This window comes from Engraulis encrasicolus, chromosome 14 (assembly GCF_034702125.1).
Source record: "Engraulis encrasicolus isolate BLACKSEA-1 chromosome 14, IST_EnEncr_1.0, whole genome shotgun sequence".
NCBI lineage: Eukaryota > Metazoa > Chordata > Actinopteri > Clupeiformes > Engraulidae > Engraulis > Engraulis encrasicolus.
In genome coordinates this window covers 35,726,427-35,736,426 of record NC_085870.1, presented here as the reverse complement: position 1 = coordinate 35,736,426, position 10,000 = coordinate 35,726,427, and the positions used below count along the sequence as shown (strand labels likewise).

Below are 10,000 nucleotides of genomic sequence, written 5' to 3'. Positions count from 1 at the left end.
ATGACGGGATAACTGAAGAGGTGGCCAAGAAATGGTTGGGAGAGAGAAATGGGGTATAGGGTTGGGATATGACCATGGCCTGGAATTAAACAGCATGGTGCCTTAGCCATCTGAGAGGAGCAGCAATCCTAACAAGTATGCACGCAGGCGATAAAAGCTTCATTCACTTCCACTACTATATTCCAGGTCACATGTCTGGAGAAGGGCAGCATTAAAATAAAAGTTTAAACATTACACTGATGGTGATTAAAGCTTTTATCGAGCTCTCAGCCCGAGGACCTTTATTCATATTCCTCACAGTGATCTGTACCCGTCAAATGTGCACAATATATCAAACGAGTAGACATTAGAGACGAGGCCTTATATGACATCATAAAGCTACTTCAGCTCAAAGACTGATAACCCTTAAAGCCATCAACATTCACTGTTGAAGTGGAATATGTTCACAGATCTTTTGAATCCGCTGCTCTGTTCTGCACAGACTGTAGACAGACTGCACACAGACTTTATTCACAGTCTAGAGAGTATGTAGCTCTTTGGCACTCTCTGAAGGCAGGTTGGCCTTGTGTGCTGTGTCTGTATATATACTTTATGAGGGAACTGAAGCCAGTGCAGATCATGTCTGAGCTGAGGCGAGACTTCACTTGAAGGGTCTGGAAAAAGAGTTGAGTGAGTGTTGAGTCACGGTAGTCTTTGGTCTGTACATCATGACCTGCCAGGGGAAAATATAAGACACTGCTGGAGAGCTCTACTGTCTCTGTCTTGCTGCTGTCTCAAGAACACAATTACTGGTACTCTGGCAAACACGCAGATGAGTGCGCACACACACACACACACATACACACACACACACACACACACACACACACACACACACACAAACATATGCATGCACGTACAAACACAAACACACACACATTGATGACTGCACACACAAAAAAATACTGGGTTATTTTTTTACCCAAATACTGGTTTATGACAATTTTACTACTTATTGGGTTTTTTATACCCACACTGGGTAATTTGATAGAAACGTGCTGGGTTATATGTTTACCCAATTATTGGTGTGTGGTCGTTTGACCATATACTGGGTTATGCTAACCATTGATGAGTTATTATACCCAATCACTGGGTTTATCATAACATTTGAAATCAGAGCCAGCCAACGGACTTTTTCCTGGAAGTCAACTGAACTGAGGAAACCTTCAACAACAAGGAAAGGTTTGTAATGAATTAAACTAATATGTGTGCTGTCTAAGTAGTAAACTTGATATAAGGGTAAAAATGGACAAGGCGCCACCATTTAGACAGTGTTTCTCATTATCACAAGATTTTAACCACCACGGTCTCGAAGTGATTAGCACGTTCAAACACGCTACGTTGACCTAATAGGTAGCGTCAGATATTATTCGATTACTTCCTATCCTAGTTACATTTAGCCTAATTGTAGTGAACATCTGACTTCTCTTTTTCATTTATAAAACACGGTGGAAACGGTGGCCGAGCTGTGGGCGAGGCTAGCAGCAGCTTTCAAGCTTACAAAAAACTAGCTAGAATACAGTATCAGCAAGCTAGCTCTAGTTAGATATGAGTCTAGCTAGCATGCTCTAACTGTAGCAATTGAAGCAGAAAGTGAAGTATTTTATTCTTAACATCCCCTGCCGTTGTGCTGTACTTGTTAGATTTGTTTGCAGCCCGTGTCTGAATGAGAGACAACTAGGGGTGTCGGGTGATGGGACATTAATACTATAACTAAACCGAAGCCTTTCATTTTGACGTTCGTAATAACATTCTGCTGCAACTTGACATTGTTTAGCGATTACGTGTAGCTGGCTGTCAGTTAGTTGCAGATAGCTTGGTTTAGTGCTGGTAGGAAACGCCAAACTTAGTGAGCTCACGGGGAGAGTGCCTCCGCAGTAAATTCTACAACTTGTCAAGGCACTTTGTAAAATGATTTCCCCTCGCGGCTTGTCTGCTCCTCTAGTCCGGCGACGTCTAGTGGGCTACCTCTAGCCGGTGAGTGGCACTGGCTAATCGTTTGTGGCTAGAGCGTAGGCAATTATTTTATCAAGGGCATCCTGATGTATGCTCTGCTCACTGGAGCTTTACGGGTGTTTTCTTGTTGCTGCGCTGCTCTGTCACCCGGCCGCCTGTGCGTCTGGGGTCGAGTTTGGGATGGGATAGAACTACCGGTATGTGACGTCGGTCTGGACCATCCCAGCATAGCCTACTGAGGCTATCCCTCTGAATAATGTGTGTCTCGTTATTGCTTGTGCATGCTTTACTATGCTTTATGCTTCACCCGAACAGTTTTGAGTATGCACTAACTGTATTATTAATCACCAGGTTAACCAGAGACCGCACTGGCGTCCGGATCCTTTGTAAGCTGATCACGTTATGTCCGTCTGTGCTAAGGTATGTGCAAACATTGTATCATTATTCACCAGACGCTTCAGAGGATGCCATAAATGCAATTGTTTTGAATTAGGCCTCTTTTAAAGCCACGTCAGTCACTCACTAACAGTTCCAGCACGAGACTTTCTGCATTATGTTTAATAGGGGAATAACTGTCCACATTGTCAGAAGCCCGAACAAATTAACTGCAGATAACTAGTTCTAATGCAGATATGCAATGGTCACCTCTCCACATCAACACTGACACTTTCAACTGGCTAAAGATATTTGTTTCTGTGTGATTTGATATATAGATGCTGCCAAACCAAGGCATTGCTTGGAAAGAAATTATTTCTTATGTGTTGCCTTTTTTGTCCTAGACTGGAAGTGACTGAAAGACAACACAGATGCATTCTTTCAGCAAGGTTAGTCTGCTTCTCAATATGTGTAGCCTGCCATTATTGTAGCCATACCCCATAAAGCCAAAACAATGATCACATGCATGCATTTATTATGATTGTAGATTGGAACTTAACACCTCAATCTCTAGCTTCTTGCTATACATGGGTTCTGAGTGTTTATCAATATGATGTTATGAAGAGGGGCAAGACACTGGCAGCCAACCACGTGAGCTAAGTTTTTGACCGACAGCGCTTTCCAACAATCAGAGGTTGAGTTGTGCACAGTTAGCTTTGCGCAGTCAGGTTATAAACACATTTTAGAACCCATGTATAAAGAAGAGATTAAAGCACCAGCACAGTTGGGATACTGTATGATATTGATAAAGCATTTGCTTAGCCTTCAGACCCATGTAATTAATGCCTGTTTCCTTTATAGAACAGGAAGTAACATTCAGTAATACCTTGAGCAGCATTTGCTAACTCTCTCTCTCTCTCTCTCTCTCTCTCTCTCTCTCTCTCTCTCTCTCTCTCTCTCTCTCTCTCTCTCTCTCTCTCTCTCTCTCATGTACTTATTTCTAAGGTGACCAAAATCTGTTTCACTCTGCAGCACTTGTCCTGGAGGTTTTGTAGACAGAGTGAGTATCTGGATACTTCAATATACAGCCATGGAAAAAGACAATATTTTCTTTAGAAATTTGGAGAAAATGTATTTGCCAGTTTATAGAATGAAATAGCAATGTTTGTTTTACTCAAACACACACCTATCTATGACAAGGTGCTGCTTGGAAATTATTTCTAATGTGTTGCCTTTTTTGTCCTAGACTGGAAGTGACTGAAAGAAAACGGAGACTCATTCTTTCAGCAAGGTTAGTATTGCTGCTTCTCAATATGTGTTGCCTGCCATTAATGTAGCCATACCCCATAAAGCCAAAATAATGATCACATGCATGTATTTATTAGGAATGTAGATTGGAACTTAACAGAACACCTCCATCTCTAACTTCTTGCTATTAAGAAAATATTAAAGCACCAGCACAGTTGGGATACTGCATGATATTGATAAAGCATTTGCTTAGCCTTCAGGCCCATGTACAGTCCCAGGAAAAAGTTTGTACACCCTTTGAATTTTCTTACATTTCTGTCAAAATTGATCATAAAACATGGTCTGATCTTCCCGGAAAGCTCAAGAAGGAACAATCAGAGTCTGCTTTAATTAATTCCACCCAAACATTTACATGTTATCATATTTTTATTGGTCATAAGGCCATAACATTCACAGGAGAGCAGAGCATAAGTAAGTACACCCTTGCATTAAGTAGGTTTTAACCCTCAGTTAGTTGCAATATCATCAACCAGACTTGTCCTGTAGTTGCAGATCAGATTAACAAAACAATCTGTTTGTATCTTGTCTCCCTCTTCTTTAGAGAACTGCCTCTCGTCAGCAAGGTTTGTGGGGTGTCTGGAGTGCATAGTTTTCTTGACTTCATGCCATATAATTTCAATTGTTTTTTGTCAGGGCTTTGACTGGGCTATTTCAGAATGTGTATTTCATTATTATGAATCCATTCTAAAGTCGATTTGCTTCTAAAGTATGGGTTGTTGTCACATTTCAGGACCCATACTCTTGTGTGCTTCAACTGTGTGACAGACTTCCTCACGTTTTTTTCTGTAAAATATCACAATAAACCTGAGTTCATTGTTCCACTGATAATAGCAAACTGTCAAGGGCCTGAGGCACCAAGGTAGCCGCATATAATGATGCTCACGCCACTATACGCAGAAGAGGAGATGTAACCAAGAATAGCTAAAAATGGGATTCATTCTGCCAATCTAAAATGAATGGGGTTTCTGTCCAAAAAAATATTGCTGCACCTTTGAGGTTGGCGAAAAAGCATTTATATGCTTCATAGAATTACTGCAAAATATTCTGTAGATCGACGTTGAAACCAAAGTTGAATTGTTCAGGGGAACACACAATGTCATGTTTGGAGGAGAACTGGAGAACCACACCTTCACAAAAACATCATCTCCACCTTTGAGTATGGTGGCGGGAGCATCATTATATGCGGCTACCTTGCTGCCTCTGGCCCTTTTCAGTTTGCTATTATCAATGGAACAATGAACTCAGAAGTTTATTGAGATATTTTACAGAAAAAAAAAGGTAGTCTGTCACACAGTTGAAGCACACAAGAGGATGGGTGCTGAAATGTGACAACAATCCATACTTTAGAAGCAAAACGACTTTAGAATGGCTTCATAATAATGAAATACACATTCTGGAATAGCCCAGTCAAAGCCCTGACAAAAAACACTTGAAATTATATGGCATGAAGTCAAGAAAGCTATGCACTCCAGACATACCACAAACCTTGCTGACGAGAGGCAGTTTTCTAAAGAAGAGGGAGACCAGATACATCCAGATTGTTTTGTTAATCTGATCTGCAACTACCGGAAACATCTGGTTGAAGTTATTGCGACTAACTTAGGGTTAAAACCTATTGAATGCGAGGGTGTACTTACTTATGCCTTGCTGTCCTGTGAATGTTTACATCTTATGGCCAATGAAAATATGAAAACTTGTAAATGTTTGGGTTGAATTAGTTAAAGCAGACTCTGGTTGTTCCTTCGTGTGATTTCCGGGAAGATCAGACCATGTTTTATGACCAATTTTGACAGAAAGGTAAGAAATTTCAAAGGGTGTACAAACTTTTTCCTGGGACTGTAATTAATGCCCGTTTCCTTTATAGAGCAGAAAGTAACATTCAGCAATACCTTGAGCAACACTTGCTAACTCTCTCTCTCTCTCTCTCTCTCTCTCTCTCTCTCTCTCTCTCTCTCTCTCTCTCTCTCTCTCTCATGTACTTATTTCTAAGGTGACCAAAATCTGTTTCACTCTGCAGCACTTGTCCTGGAGGTTTTGTAGACAGAGTGAGTATCTGGATACTTCAATATACAGCCATGGAAAAAGACAATATTTTCTTTAGAAATTTGGAGAAAATGTATTTGCCAGTTTATAGAATGAAATAGCAATGTTTGTTTTACTCAAACACACACCTATCTATGACGAGGTGCTGCTTGGAAATTATTTCTAATGTGTTGCCTTTTTTGTCCTAGACTGGAAGTGACTGAAAGAAAACGGAGACTCATTCTTTCAGCAAGGTTAGTATTGCTGCTTCTCAATATGTGTTGCCTGCCATTAATGTAGCCATACCCCATAAAGCCAAAATAATGATCACATGCATGTATTTATTAGGAATGTAGATTGGAACTTAACAGAACACCTCCATCTCTAACTTCTTGCTATTAAGAAAATATTAAAGCACCAGCACAGTTGGGATACTGCATGATATTGATAAAGCATTTGCTTAGCCTTCAGGCCCATGTAATTAATGTCCGTTTCCTTTATAGAGCAGAAAGTAACATTCAGCAATACCTTGAGCAACACTCGCTAACTCTCTCTCTCTCTCTCTCTCTCTCTCTCTCTCATATTTCCTTATTTCTAAGGTGACCAAAATCTGTTTCGCTCTGCAGCACTTGTCCCGGAGGCTTTGTAGACAGAGTGAGTATCTGGATACTTCAATATACAGCCGTGGAAAAAATGACAATATTTTCTTTAGAAATTTGGAGAAAATGTATTTGCCAGTTCATAGAATGAAATAGCAATGTTTGTTTTACTCAAACACACACCTATCTATGACCGAGGTGTTCCTGCACGGTTCACTTTCCTCAGGCTGCGAACCGGCCACCTCATCAACGCATCTGGTTTGGCAATGGGAGGCACAATACAAGACTGCTGAGCTAAAGGACCGGTCAGCTACCCCACAGTTACCGCACTGTATTGAGGCTTTGGGAGAGAGGTTTTTACTAACGTTCCTGTAACGGAGGCTAACTAGCACAGAGTTGGCGTGGAACGTTGGTAAACCTCCCTCCGATAGCCTCATACAGTCTCGTGCCGTTGGGCCGAGAGACTAGTCTCTTGGCCCAGCGGTATCGTACTGTGTCTCCCATTGCCGAACCGTTGTAGTTGACTAGGATGCAGGTTCGATCCCCGAGGGGGGTGAACAGGTGCAAGATGACCTCCGTCACAGTGGTGCCGTGACCCGGATGGGAGTGAGGTTTAAGGGGGAGAGTGTAACGGAGGCTAACTAGCACAGAGTTGGCGTGGAACATTGGTAAATCTCCCTCTGATAGCCTCATACAGTCTCGTGCCGTTGGGCCGAGAGACTAGTCTCTTGGCCCAGCGGTATCGTACTGTGTCTCCCACTGCCGAACCGTTGTAGTTGACGAGGGTGCAGGTTCGATCCCCGAGGGGGGTGAACAGGTGCAAGATGACCTCCGTCACATTCCACCTCACACTTTGATAGTTGGCCTCCTTTACATATACATAGTAAAATCAGAAAAACTGAACATTTTCAAGTGGTCTCAGATTTTTTTCCACATATGTGTATACTATTTACTTACATGACTATGAATTAGTCATATTCTTTTAACATACAAGTATAGGGTCGGGGAAAAAGGTTTATTTCGTTCAGTGATAATCTCCCACATATGTTCATGAAAGGTTAATTTTTAGTTCATTAACTTGAATTGAAAACACAGTTCAGGGACACCAATAATCTCCATGTTTCTGGCAGTCATGGGTAAGTAATGGGGGGGATGAATAACAGCTATACTCCTCCATCTGCCTCCTGCCCGAACATGGTCCAAAAAAGAGGGTGTGCTTGGACATCTCAAGTTCATGTGCTGGATCAAAAACTTCAAAATTGACATAAATATGAAAGATTCATCTAATGTATTTCAACATGAGTAATTTGTTTTTCTTACTTTTTTCTATGGTTGTAGGTGACTGAACGAAAACCTAAATGGTAAGCCTCTGTTTCTCTTTTGAATATGTGTACCATTCATGTTTCCTTAAAAAGCCAAAAGACAGTAGGTCTACAAGTTACTATATATTTTGTACAAAGGAAAAAGAATCTGGTGCCACACGGATGTCTATTTTCTGTTATTTATATTTTCAGTGCAGTAAGACTAACGTCTCGCCATGTGTCTTCAGAGGACGAAGACGCATGTCGAAACGTTAGTCTTACTGCACTGAAAAAATAAATAACAGAAAATAGAAATCCGTGTGGCACCAGATTCTTTTTCCTTTGTACTTATTATTTAGTCCTGCTCTGGTTGCACCGGAGTGTTAATTTAGAAGCACAGAGTGCGTATATCCTTTGTTTTTACTACATATTTTGTCAGATTGGGTTGAACTGGAAACGTCATTTACATGTTTGTATTTTACACATTGCATGAATATTGGATTCACAACTCTTTTGAGTTTTATAGCTACCTGTGTCCTGCAATGTCTTCAGATTATAGCTTTTAATGTGTAACTGAATGCTACGTTGCCTGTCTTTCTTTTCATTCAGAGAAATAGGAACAACATGTTTAGAAGATGAAGTGTGGAAGCCTCGGCAGCTTCAGTATGCTGTGTACCTCATCTTGAACTCTTTCACATGGTGATTCCTACACATAATTGCACACTGTATGTGTTTAGCTATCCTATCTTACAAAGACTTATGCCAACACTGTATCTGCCTTTCCTCAATACAATATAAAAAGTGCTGCATAGACCATTTAGAGAAGCAATGTCTCGTGACTTTTACTGTATGTTTATTTTTGAGCAAGTGTCATTTGTTTTGTAAAATATCTTTGCAGATTTTCTTTTCATGCCTGGACACTTTTTTTTATTTCAAATATTGCTTTGAATTGATGCAAATTGAAGAACGTGAATCCCTGGTAATAAAGGAAGGTTGACCAGAAAATAATTTCTCTCTCCATTGATTCATTATGCATATTCGTATAATGTCATTGAATTATCACACATGTTAACATGTATACAATAATGTATACAAATTATTTAAAACATTAACAGTGATCAGAGTGGTTCTATTTGAGCAATGGTCAGCAGTGAGTATTTAAAATGGTCAAATGTGTTGCATATTGTTAAAGTGATATGTAACCATTTCTGGAAATAGGCAGATTTTTACACATCCCCTTGAGTAATTGAGCCTTACTTTTCTCCTGTTCTTTCAGCCATTTCCTGAGTTTGGCAATGCAACTTCTACCTCCAAGCAGGCAATTATCATTGACCAGTGGCATTCACTAGCCGCTGGCTGGTCCCATAAGATTCAATGATAGTTGCTTGCTTGGAACTCGACGATTGCCAATCAAAGGAAACAACTGAAAGAATTGGAGAAAAGTAAAAGGCAATTCCCAAATAACCCAGTTTCCACCCATGTTTAACCCAGTATTAAACCAGTTACTGAGTAACTATTGCACAGCACACATACTGGGTTATTTTTACCCATTGGATTGGGTTAGTATTTTAACCCAGTGAAATGGGTTAACTCAGCAACCCAGTGCAGGGTATTTCTGACCCTATGGCTGGGTTAATTTTACCCATTACTGGGCATGTTGTATTGACCCAATGCTGGGTTAAAAATACTAACCCAATCCACTGGGTAAAAATAACCCAATATGTGTGCTGTGCAATAGTTACTCAGTGACTGGGTATTAGAATACCCAATTTGGGTTATTTTTAACCCAGTATTTTTTAGTGTGCATGAATGCGCAGATGTATGCACCCATGCATGCAGACACAGACACATACACAGATACACACAGACACAGACACAGACACAGACACAGACAGACAGACAGACACACACACCCACACACACACAAATAAACACTCACGCACACACGCATGCACGCATGCACGCATGCACACGCACACACACACACACACACACACACACACACACACACACACACACACACACACACACACACACACACACACACACACACACAGGCGTGTGCACACACACAAATGCGAGACATATGGTAATTGCCTTTCATTTCCATACATTACATCTCTCAGAGCAGGAAGGAAAGATACACAAAACACTCCTAGCTGTCAGCTGTGTCATTATTGACATTCATCTGTTCCGTCACTCCACTTGGATTAATGTCAACTTCTTGGTTACCTTCCTGCGTACCACAGACACGTGTATCATGCATTACATAAAAGCCCATTTTTCATACTTCACTGTCTCACATGTTTAATGTTTGCTTATTATCTGTCAATAACGCACATAAAGCTTAATCAAAAGGTTTTTGCGTAAGCACGGCATATGGAGATCAGATGGTGCAAC

The 10,000-nt window shown here is 40.7% G+C and overlaps 2 long non-coding RNA genes across 2 annotated transcripts; both read left to right on the top strand.

Annotated features, from left to right (window-relative positions):
* The first annotated feature begins 975 nt into the window (after positions 1-975).
* LOC134463297 (uncharacterized) lies at positions 976-3,872 on the top strand. Its single transcript, XR_010037712.1, has 5 exons — positions 976-1,221; positions 2,347-2,415; positions 2,775-2,819; positions 3,376-3,430; positions 3,617-3,872. It is a non-coding gene; the product is annotated as an uncharacterized LOC134463297 (long non-coding RNA).
* Positions 3,873-5,631: 1,759 nt separating this feature from the next.
* LOC134463296 (uncharacterized) lies at positions 5,632-8,598 on the top strand. The gene is made up of 5 exons (XR_010037711.1): positions 5,632-5,723; positions 5,910-5,954; positions 6,300-6,354; positions 7,638-7,660; positions 8,210-8,598. It is a non-coding gene; the product is annotated as an uncharacterized LOC134463296 (long non-coding RNA).
* The last annotated feature ends 1,402 nt before the right edge of the window (positions 8,599-10,000 follow it).